General features: G+C 53.4%; 1 protein-coding gene across 1 annotated transcript in view; it reads left to right on the top strand.

Moving 5' to 3' along the window:
- Nucleotides 1-4137: 4137 nt before the first annotated feature.
- The window catches only part of MRPL2 (mitochondrial ribosomal protein L2), a 40402-nt gene continuing 32387 nt past the window's right edge, over nt 4138-12152 (top strand). Inside the window, exon 1 of the mRNA XM_075584939.1 lies at nt 4138-4170. The gene's annotated coding sequence lies outside the window, so the exon portion shown is untranslated. The remainder of the gene's footprint in view (nt 4171-12152) is intronic.

Raw genomic sequence — 12152 nt, 5'->3', positions numbered from 1 at the left:
CTCCTTCCATCTCCCCCCCTCCTGATTTCCTGTGCTGTGCCTCCCCCCCAGCCTGTCTGCTCCTTCCATCTCCCCCCCCCCTCCTCCTGATTTCCTGTGCTGTGCCTCCCCCCACAGCCTGTCTGCTCCTCCCATCTCCCCCCCTCCCTTCCTGATTTCCTGTGCTATGCCTCCCCCCACAGCCTGTCTGCTCCTTCCATCTCCCCCCTCCTCCTGATTTCCTGTGCTATGCCTCCCCCCACAGCCTGTCTGCTCCTTCCATCTCCCCCTTCTCCTGATTTCCTGTGCTGTGCCTCCCCCCACAGCCTGTCTGCTCCTTCCATCCCCCCCTCCTCCTGATTTCCTGTGCTATGCCTCCCCCCACAGCCTGTCTGCTCCTTCCATCCCCCCTCCTCCTGATTTCCTGTGCTATGCCTCCCCCCACAGCCTGCCTGCTCCTTCCACCCCCCCTCCCCCTCCTGATTTCCTGTGCTGTGCCTCCCCCACAGCATGTCTGCTCCTTCCACCCCCCCTCCTCCTGATTTCCTGTGCTATGCCTCCCCCCACAGCCTGTCTGCTCCTTCCATCTCCCCCTTCTCCTGATTTCCTGTGCTGTGCCTCCCCCCACAGCCTGTCTGCTCCTTCCACCCCCCTCCTCCTGATTTCCTGTGCTGTGCCTCCCCCCACAGCCTGTCTGCTCCTTCCATCTCCCCCCTCCTCCTGATTTCCTGTGCTGTGCCTCCCCCCACAGCCTGTCTGCTCCTTCCATCCCCCCCTCCCCCCACAGCCTGTCTGCTCCTTCCATCTCCCCCCTCCTCCTGATTTCCTGTGCTGTGCTCCCCCCACAGCCTGTCTGCTCCTTCCACCCCCCTCCTCCTGATTTCCTGTGCTGTGCCTCCCCCACAGCCTGTCTGCTCCTTCCATCTCCCCCTCCTCCTGATTTCCTGTGCTGTGCCTCCCCCCACAGCCTGTCTGCTCCTTCCATCCCCCCTCCCCCCACAGCCTGTCTGCTCCTTCCATCCCCCCTCCTCCTGATTTCCTGTGCTATGCCTCCCCCCACAGCCTGTCTGCTCCTTCCACCCCCCCTCCTGATTTCCTGTGCTGTGCCTCCCCCCACAGCCTGTCTGCTCCTTCCATCTCCCCCCCCTCCTCCTGATTTCCTGTGCTATGCCTCCCCCACAGCCTGTCTGCTCCTTCCACCCCCCCCTCCTCCTGATTTCCTGTGCTGTGCCTCCCCCCACAGCCTGTCTGCTCCTTCCATCCCCCCTCCTCCTGCTTTCCTGTGCTGTGCCTCCCCCCACAGCCTGTCTGCTCCTTCCACCCCCCCTCCCCCTCCTGATTTCCTGTGCTGTGCCTCCCCCCCAGCCTGTCTGCTCCTTCCACCCCCCCCTCCTCCTGATTTCCTGTGCTGTGCCTCCCCCCACAGCCTGTTTGCTCCTTCCATCTCCCCCCCTCCTCCTGATTTCCTGTGCTATGCCTCCCCCCCAGCCTGTCTGCTCCGTCCATCTCCCCCCCTCCTCCTGATTTCCCGTGCTATGCCTCCCCCCACAGCCTGTCTGCTCCTTCCATCCCCCCCTCCTCCTGATTTCCTGTGCTGTGCCTCCCCCCACAGCCTGTCTGCTCCTTCCACCCCCCCCTCCTCCTGATTTCCCGTGCTATGCCTCCCCCCACAGCCTGTCTGCTCCTTCCATCCCCCCCTCCTCCTGATTTCCTGTGCTATGACTCCCCCACAGCCTGTCTGCTCCTTCCATCTCCCCCCCTCCTCCTGATTTCCCGTGCTATGCCTCCCCCCACAGCCTGTCTGCTCCTTCCATCCCCCCCTCCTCCTGATTTCCTGTGCTGTGCCTCCCCCACAGCCTGTCTGCTCCTTCCATCTCCCCCCTCCTCCTGATTTCCTGTGCTATGCCTCCCCCCACAGCCTGTCTGCTCCTTCCATCCCCCCCTCCTCCTGATTTCTCCTCCTGATTTCCTGTGCTGTGCCTCCCCCCACAGCCTGTCTGCTCCTTCCATCTCCCCCTCCTCCTGATTTCCTGTGCTATGCCTCCCCCCACAGCCTGTCTGCTCCTTCCACCCCCCCTCCTCCTGATTTCCTGTGCTGTGCCTCCCCCCACAGCCTGTCTGCTCCTTCCATCTCCCCCTCCTCCTGATTTCCTGTGCTATGCCTCCCCCCACAGCCTGTCTGCTCCTTCCATCCCCCCCTCCTCCTGATTTCCTGTGCTATGCCTCCCCCCACAGCCTGTCTGCTCCTTCCATCTCCCCCCTCCTCCTGATTTCCTGTGCTGTGCCTCCCCCCACAGCCTGTCTGCTCCTTCCACCCCCCCTCCTCCTGATTTCCTGTGCTGTGCCTCCCCCCACAGCCTGTCTGCTCCTTCCATCCCCCCTCCTCCTGATTTCCTGTGCTGTGCCTCCCCCCACAGCCTGTCTGCTCCTTCCACCCCCCCTCCTCCTGATTTCCTGTGCTATGCCTCCCCCCACAGCCTGTCTGCTCCTTCCATCTCCCCCCTCCTCCTGATTTCCTGTGCTGTGCCTCCCCCCACAGCCTGTCTGCTCCTTCCACCCCCCCTCCTCCTGATTTCCTGTGCTGTGCCTCCCCCCACAGCCTGTCTGCTCCTTCCACCCCCCTCCACCTCCTGATTTTCTGTGCTATGCCTCCCCCCACAGCCTGTCTGCTCCTTCCATCTCCCCCTCCTCCTGATTTCCTGTGCTGTGCCTCCCCCCACAGCCTGTCTGCTCCTTTCACCCCAACCTCCTCCTCCTGATTTCTGTATATAGGTGTATGGGTGTGTATGCATCTGTATATAGGTGTATGGGTATGTATGTATCTGTATATAGGTGTATATATATGTATGTATCTGTATATACAGTAGGTGTATGGGTGTGTCTGTATATGGGTGTGTATGTGTCTGTATATAGGTGTATGGGTATGTATGAATATATATATATAGGTGTGTATGGGTATGTATGTATCTGTATATAGGTGTATATATATGTATGGGTGTGTATGTATCTGTATATACAGTAGGTGTATGGGTGTGTATGTGTCTGTATATAGATGTATGGGTGTGTATGTATCTGTATATAGGTGTATGGTTGAGTATGTATCTGTATATAGGTGTATGTATCTGTATATAGGTATGTATCTGTATATAGGTGTATGGGTGTGTATGTATCTGTATATAGGTGTATGGGTATGTATGTATCTGTATATAGGTTTATATATATGTATGGGTGTGTATGTATCTGTATATACAGTAAGTGTATGGGTGTGTCTGTATATGGGTGTGTCTGTATATGGGTGTGTCTGTATATGGGTGTGTCTGTATATGGGTGTGTCTGTATATGGGTGTGTCTGTATATGGGTGTGTATGTGTCTGTATATAGGTGTATGGGTATGTATGCATCTGTATATAGGTGTGTATGTGTGTGTATGTATCTGTATATAGGTGTATGCATCTGTATATAGGTGTATGGGTGTCTATGTGGCTGTATATAGGTGTATGGGTATGTATGTATCTGTATATAGGTGTATGGGTGTGTATGTGTCTGTATATAGGTGTATGTATCTGTATATAGGTGTATGGGTTTGTATCTGTATATAGGTGTATGGGTGTGTATGTATCTGTATATAGGTTGTATGGGTATCTGTATATGGGTGTGTGTCTGTATATAGGTGTGTATGTGTCTGTATATAGGTGTATGGGTATGTATGTATCTGTATATAGGTGTGTATGGGTATGTATGTATCTGTATATAGGTGTATGGGTATATATATCTGTATATAGGTGTATGGGTATGTATGTATCTGTATATAGGTGTATGGGTATATGTATCTGTATATAGGTGTATGGGTATATGTATCTTTATATAGGTGTATGGGTATATATGTATCTGTATATAGGTGTGTATGGGTAGGTACGTATCTGTATAAGTGTATATACCTCCGCTTTGTATCTCGCTGTCGTCTACCCACAATGCTCCGCTCCTCAGTGTTGTGATGTGCCGGTTCCCAGGTCACGTGCCGGGGCGTGACCTCCTCCGATCCGGAAGCTTCCCGCCGCCATGTTGAGAAGGTCGGAGGCAGCCTCACTGTGTGACGTCATAACGCGCTTTCCCACCCAGAGCGAGGCTTGGCACGCGGGAGTGACGGAGGACGTCACTGCGGAGCGACGGAGAGAGCGGCGTGACCTGCAGGTAAGGACTGTGCTATGTCTGAGGCTCCTGGGGACACGTGAGGGCGAATCTGGGGGCGCTGCCGGGGCGAGGCTGGGGGGGGGGCGCTGCCGGGGCGAGGCTGGGGGGGGGGCGCTGCCGGGGCGAGGCTGGGGGGGGGGGGCGCTGCCGGGGCGAGGCTGGGGGGGGGGGGCGCTGCCGGGGCGAGGCTGGGGGGGGGGGGCGCTGCCGGGGCGAGGCTGGGGGGGGGGGCGCTGGCGGGGCGAGGCTGGGGGGGGCGCTGCTGGGGGGGGGGCGCTGCTGGGGCGGGGCTGGGGGGCCGCCGGGGCGAGGCTGGGGGCGCCGCCGGGGTTGAGGCTGGGGGCGCCGCCGGGGTTGAGGCTGGGGGCGCCGCCGGGGTTGAGGCTGGGGGCGCCGCCGGGGCGAGGCTGGGGGCGCTGCTTTCTTACGCCATGCAGTATCAGAATACACCTGGCCGGGCTATACCGCCCCAGACCGTTGCTAGCATCACGGTGCTGCTCCTTATTCCCGGTGTCCCGCCATGTAAAGCCCGGCACTGCTGTTTCTAGCTTGTGGGTTTGGGAGATTGGGACCGAGGACCTGATAAAGAACGCGGGGGGTAAATAGCTTTGTACCGCGGCTAAGTACAGCTGGGTAGTTTGATTCGTAAAACTCATGAAACTATTTAGTTCCGTACACCGCAAGGTTCATTAACTTCTCCCTTTTCCATTTGGTTGGGAAGCCCCCCTGCTAAGGCCGAGTCCATAGAAGGACAGGCCGCGCTGAGCTGTGTGGACGCTCTGCGCTGAGCCCCTGCATCCTCAATGAGGAAGCCTTGAGAGGGGGATCACGCGAGCGTCCGCAGGCGTGCTCAGGCTTTGGAATTTTCAGCCGACGGCCAAGCTGTTTTTCAGCGCGCTGTCGGCTGAAAACATCCAATCAGCCTGAAGCAGCGTCAATGTCACGGCGCCGTGACGTCACCAGCGACGTCACTGCCCCGCCTCCAACCACCTCACCCCGGCTCCCTTCGCGCACGCTGGCTCGCCTGCAAGTCCGTGGAATCGCGCTGACTTAAGCACACTCGCGTGTCACTGATTTTGCAGCTGTTTAGAGGTAAGACGTGGCTGTGGGATCTGTGGCTGCTGCTGCTGTCCTTTCAAATCCCCTCAGAAATAAGAGAGCAGAGGATATAGTGCAGAAACTTTTTTACTTTGGCTATATATAAAATACAATTTAAAATTCAAACGTGTGGATACCAGGCATATAGGACACGCAGGAGCGGTCCAAAAGATCCACTTGTTGCTGAAACTCATGTACTGGTCTCTTCAAGTAAAACTGGCCATCTGTGCCGGGCTTGTCCTCCCGATTAGCTGCCACCTAATACTGCCGTACGCGTTTCACTCCATCTGTGCCGAGCTTGTCCTCCCGATTAGCTGCCACCTAATACTGCCGTACGCGTTTCACTCCATCTGTGCCGGGCTTGTCCAGCCGATTTAGCTGCCACCTAATACTGCCGTACGCGTTTCACTCCATCTGTGCCGGGCTTGTCCAGCCGATTTAGCTGCCACCTAATACTGCCGTACGCGTTTCACTCCATCTGTGCCGAGCTTGTCCTCCCGATTAGCTGCCACCTAATACTGCCGTACGCGTTTCACTCCATCTGTGCCGGGCTTGTCCAGCCGATTTAGCTGCCACCTAATACTGCCGTGCGCGTTTCACTCCATCTGTGCCGGGCTTGTCCAGCCGATTTAGCTGCCACCTAATACTGCCATACGCGTTTCACTCCATCTGTGCCGGGCTTGTCCAGCCGATTTAGCTGCCACCTAATACTGCCGTACGCGTTTCACTCCATCTGTGCCGGGCTTGTCCTCCCGATTAGCTGCCACCTGATACTGCCATACGCGTTTCACTCCATCTGTGCCCGGCTTGTCCTCCCTCCAGTTAGCCGCCTCCTAATTCTACCCTGCGCGTTTCAATGAGGGTGTGCCGAGCTTGTCCTCCCTCCAGTTAGCCGCATCGTAATGCGGACGCCTGATGGGGTGCCCCAAGAGCTGCTCCCCTCTGCACAGAACCAGCGTGCTATGGGTTAACGTGTTTATACTATGTGGAACATCAACTCCACCCACTGGAATCTTAATAAGTCGGGAAGACAAAGGACTTCTAATCCATATCTGCATGCAATCTGAACCCCTTCAGTATACATCTCCGTCGCCCCAAAGGCGGACAGCCTTTTGCGCAGCTAAAGGGTGTGAGCCGTTTGCTGCCGTTCGCTGATGTTTAAGCTTCTGTATTTCAATCTGAACTCATCAGCCCTTTTGTCCCCTGTACCCAACTTTATCTGTCCATAAAATGTCTCTGAATTGACTGTATAAACCTGTTCATTTCATGTAACCCTGTATTGTTATAACACTGTGACATACTTGAAAACGAGAGGTAACTCAATGTATTACTTTCTTCTTAAACATTTTATAAATAAAATAAATGCTGCCCTATGTGTTTCACTTCGTCTGTGCCGAGCTTGTCCTCCCTCCAGTTAGCCGCCTCCTAATTCTACCCTGCGCGTTTCAGTAAGGGTGTGACGAGCTTGTCCTCCCTCCAGTTAGCCGCCTCCTAATTCTACCCTGCGCGTTTCAGTTAGGGTGTGACGAGCTTGTCCTCCCTCCAGTTAGACGCCACCTAATTCTACCCTGCACGTTTCAATGGGTGTGCCGAGCTTATCCTCCGTCCAGTTAGCCGCCTCCTAATTCTACCCAGCGCGTTTCAGTAAGGGTGTGCCGAGGTTGTCCTCCCTCCAGTTAGCCGCCTCCTAATGCTGCCTGCGCGTTTCAGTGAGGGTGTGCCGAGCTTGTCCTCCCTCCTGTTAGCCGCCTCCTAATGCTGCCTGCGCGTTTCAGTTAGGGTGTGCCGAGCTTGTCCTCCCTCCAGTTAGCCGCCTCCTAATTCTACCCTGCGCGTTTCAGTGAGGGTGTGTCGAGCTTGTTCTCCCTCCAGTTAGCCGCCTCCTAATTCTACCCTGCGCGTTTCACTAAGGGTGTGCCGAGCTTGTCCTCCCTCCAGTTAGCCGCCTCCTAATTCTACCCTGCGCGTTTCAGTGAGGGTGTGCCGAGCTTGTCCTCCCAGTTAGCCGCCTCCTAATGCTGCCTGCGCGTTTCAGTAAGGGTGTGCCGAGCTTGTCCTCCCTCCAGTTAGCCGCCTCCTAATTCTACCCTGCGCGTTTCAGTAAGGGTGTGCCGAGGTTGTCCTCCCTCCAGTTAGCCGCCTCCTAATTCTACCCTGCGCGTTTCACTAAGGGTGTGCCGAGCTGGTCCTCCCTCCAGTCAGCCGCCTCCTAATTCTACCCTGCGCGTTTCACTAAGGGTGTGCCGAGCTTGTCCTCCCTCCAGTCAGCCGCCTCCTAATTCTACCCTGCGCGTTTCAGTAAGGGTGTGCCGAGGTTGTCCTCCCTCCAGTTAGCCGCCTCCTAATTCTGCCTTATGCGTTTCACTACATCTGTAGCTTCTTCAGGGAGAACGACTGTTGAGGGTCAAAAAGGTCCTTTTAAATCCTTGCGCGCTGATTTACATTGACATCCTGCTGTCAATGATCCAATACAATGGCACAGCAATAATCGTACATCTACCACCAATATACTACTATGTACTGATATTAGTACATCATTAAAGATTATAGATGAATACAAGGATTACAATTAAAATAAAAACGGAAAGCAAAAGTGTTTCTTAAAGATATATAAATGTTTAAAGGTGCATATAAAATGAGAGAAATACACTGTACAAACATAGCATGCAATTCTTTGATACATTGTAATGCTTTTAATGGTAGAGAGAGAGAAAGGTGTGTGACGGTAGGGGTAACTGGGGGACCTTATAAAGAGAAATCACAGCTATTTACCCCTAAATCCATGTAACTTGGCCAGCTATGTAAGGCTTATTTCAGCCAAATGTAATTTAATATCTGGGGGAGAACAGGGAATGTATTTCAGAGCCTGTATTCTTTATTCCCTGTAAATGCAACCCCCCAGGGAATCAACATTGTTCTGTGATTTGGGCAAGCTGTAATTCTAAGTCCTGTCTTTTACATAATTACCGTATGTCTTTATTTATGCCTGTGTTAGCAATTCCTCCCGGATTAGACACTTGGTATTGTGTGGTGATGGCATTAACAGGCAAGAAAGTAAATTAGATATTCCACTGTTACTGTCTATTCTTTGGAGAAAGACTAGCAATTCACTCAGTTGAAGCTCTCCATAGAAATAAATTGGAACAAAGGTAGGGGATTAGTTAATAGAATCAGTTACCAGGTCTGAGTCCCAGGCACTGTTTCTCTTGGCTGGCTGCCTTGCTTAATGTTAAAGAATACCTACCAAGGGGTATATAAGGAACACTGCTGATACGTCCATCTGAAGTCCATCTCTGGGAAGGAGTGTGGAGACAATCTGAGAGACACTCTGGGAAGGAGTGTGGAGTTGGACTGTGACCAGCTGGAGATACATGTCAGAGTGGCTGCTGTGTGTAGCACTCTGAGATCCTGGTGCAGAGAAGCGGACAGGGGAAACCCATTTGAAGTGGGTCCCTGCACCTAGGAAAGGTAGATATTATTCCCCAGACCCCTGTAAGTGTGTATAATTTTTGTGGTTCTGTGTGTTTCCGAGGATTTATCCAAAATAAACCACATTTTATTTCACTGCCTTATTTTGCCCTGTGATTTGATCCCTTAAATATAAATGGTGTTAAAAGACCTGGTCTGCCGTGACAGGCTTTTTTTTCCTGGTGGCAGCGTGTGGGCATAGGGCTTTGCACTATAGCTTCCTGCGGGGAATTATAGGACAAAGTGAGCTTGAAGATTGCAAGCTCTCAAAACAAGTAGTGTCGGAAAACACGTAGTTACAAAATCAGGCATCTCACACTCTGTTCAGTGTCACTTAAGTTTAGTGCCACAAGGCGAAGATGGCTTCCAGATCAGGACGGTATCGGTCCTGGAGTCAAGAAGCAATCGCTGCCAAGTGTGAGACCTTCAGTCTGCAAACCGAGGGCCGCAGCAGAGCTGAGCTGATGGCCATACTGGAGGAACATGACGATGCCAGTGCTAATCCAGCAGGTACTGCTGCCTTTGCAGAGAGAGGAGGAATGGAGCCAGGGGGACCGGTCCAGGTCGCCCCAGTGGCTCTGGGGGTACCCGTGGTCTCGGGAAACCCAGTCCATTCGCCAGAGGATATTGTGGCTTTGGCGGCTGGGGGCTACTCCATCAGAGAGGATACAGTGGTTGCTCGCTGTCCAGAACCCCCTAGCATCACCCATGGCTAGTACCCCTCGGGCTATACTCCGTACCAGCCCCCAGGATAACTCAGAGTTTTGGGGTATGTATTGATGGGGTCACGGATATCGATGGGTTTCCCCGGAGCTTTGAGAAGCAGTGCCGGCTGTACTCTCTCCCACCAGCCGAGTGGGTCGAGTTCCTGTCCCCCCAGCTGACTGGCCGAGCAAAGGAGGCCTACGAGGCAATCAACTCTGCCAGTGAGGATTAGGAGTATGTGAAGATGGTCCTGCTACGGTGGTACAGCATTACTCCCGAGACCTATCGGGACCAGTTCCGGTCAGAGGAAAATACTGACCTAGACACTTGTGGACTATATGGCCCGGATTGTTCACCGGGGTACTCGGGTAGAGGGGTGCAATGCCCGGGGAGCTGCTCGACCTGATCTTCCGCGAGCCATTTTACCACAGATGCTTGCCAGAAGTCCGTGAGTGGGTCATTGACCGCAAGCCAGTTAACTGCGAGGAAGCCGCCACCCTGGCGGATGAGTTTGGCACCACCGACTGCGACTCCTGCCAATCGGGCAGGTAAACCAGCAGCCACTAATAACGCTGTCCCAACTTGGAGGTCCTAGCCTCCCGCTGAGGGGACTGCAGGCTTAGCGCATGAGAAGCAGTGCTATCAATGTAATATGACTGGGCACATCAGACCAGACTGTCCGGACTGGGACCAGTCCGCCTACGTGGGAATGGCACAGCGGAGCAGCCGTCCAGCAAGGCCGGCAGTGGACTCAGTGATTTCTACCCCTTCAACGCATGGCACAGCAGAGGGGCATCGGATTTCAACTGTTGGGTTGCAATCCCACGATGTAAGGTACAAACGTGCGGCCAGTGACTATTGGAGATCGCCAGGGAGCTGACTTTATTGACTCCGGTGCCACTGTCACTCTGGTGAGACCTGCCATGGTGAAGACAGAGGATCTGATCCCGGGCATAGGGATGCAGATAACCATGCCAGACGGGAGACCTAGGTCAATCCAGGTCGCCCGGGTGTTTGACTGGGGTGCCGGTCAAGGTATGAGGGTTGTGGGTGTTTTGCCTGGGTTGGTTATTGATGTGATACTCGGCAATCACCTGGGACACCTCATCTGCTCGTTTGCAGAAAATGCTGCTCCAATAGCAGCCACCGCCGAGGTAGGGGAGCCTTTGTTACCCTTGCCTATTGAGGATCTCACCGTCCCCATGCATTTGGGACCAACAGATCCAGCCGTTCCTGAGGAGTCCAGTAACCCCAGTCTGGGGCAACGCTTCCCAGCTACAGGATGGATGTCCTGTGAGAGGCCATATACCCAGGTGGAGCCTGGAGTAGACGTGTAGCAGCTCCAGCCAAAGATACAGCCAGCAGTTTTTAAAGATTAGTCTTTTTGTCCAGGGATCCCCGGTAATCGGCAGGCAATCGGCCTGTGGGGTCCCCTGCAACAAGGTACTCCTGGGCAGCCTGATGGGGTCTGGCCAGGGCACCAGTATCCATGGACAGGGAGAAGGGTGAACGTACAGTACCTAAGGAGGATGCTCTTGTGACCCCAGTCACAGAGAGCTGCAGTTGCCCAGGCAAAGGTGCAGTTGGCACCGCTGCCCACCAAGGTGGTTTGTGCTCAACATATGGAGCCCACCCCACCGATCGCCCCTAACCATTGGAGCCCCCACCCGCAGAGGACCTTGGAGAGGGCAAGAATCCTGATGGACTGTATCAGCCAGAAATACTTTGTCCTACCCCAAGAACCTCAATTCCTGTCAGGCTCAGAAAGCCTAACAAAACACAAAACCCCAGCAAGCTCTTTTTGGGAGCCCCTGAGCCCCCACAAAATAAATGTGTGTGTGTATTAGTGTGAAAAAGGAGTGCTACTGAGCGTGGCATATGTATACAACAGACGACAGGGAAGCCCAATACTACATCCAACATGACAAAAATACACAGTAAATTACTTATATATTCTCTTAAAAAAGGGTCATTTAGTTTAACCCTTTGACCAAAGCGTTGTAAGCTTGCGAGCCACGACACGGCAGACACCCGTTCGCAAGTCCTAACACTACCAGATAAAATACTAATGTATCTCTATTAGGATTAAAATTCTCATTTACCTCTGTTAGGAGGGAGAAAGACCACATTGGATCTATATCCAGTAGAATGAAAGGACCTACTAACTTGTGAAGTGGGGAGGGGCGGGCTTAAAACCTGGGAAGGAGGAGCCACTAACCCCCAACAGCTGAGAATAGGTTAACAAAACACAAAACCCCAGCAAACTTTTTGGGAACCCCTGGGCCCCCACAAAATGTGTGTGTGTGTGTGTGTGTGTGTGTGTGTGTGTGTGTGTGTGTGTGTGTGTGTGTGTGTGTGTATCAAAAGGGAGTGCTATTGAGCGTGGCATCTTGAGGGGGGAGGTGTGACGGTAGGGGTAGATGGGGGACCTAATAAACAGAAATCCCAGCTATTTACCCCTAAATCCATGTAACTTGCCCATATGTAAGACTTATTTAAGCCAAATGTAATTTAATATCTGGGGGAGAACAGGGAATGTATTTCAGAGCCTGTATTCTTTATTCCCTGTAAATGCAACCCCCCAGGGAATCGACATTGTTCTGTGATTTGGGCTAGCTGTAATTCTAAATCCTGTCTTTTATAATTACCCAGATTAGATACCTCATATTGTGTGGTGTTTTAATTAACAGGCAAGAAAGTAAATGAGATAT

The sequence above is a fragment of the Ascaphus truei genome, unplaced genomic scaffold, assembly GCF_040206685.1.
Source record: "Ascaphus truei isolate aAscTru1 unplaced genomic scaffold, aAscTru1.hap1 HAP1_SCAFFOLD_816, whole genome shotgun sequence".
Classification (NCBI taxonomy): Eukaryota; Metazoa; Chordata; class Amphibia; order Anura; family Ascaphidae; genus Ascaphus; species Ascaphus truei.
The sequence above is the reverse complement of the archived record's forward strand: the minus strand, read 5'-3'. Positions and strand labels throughout refer to the sequence as shown.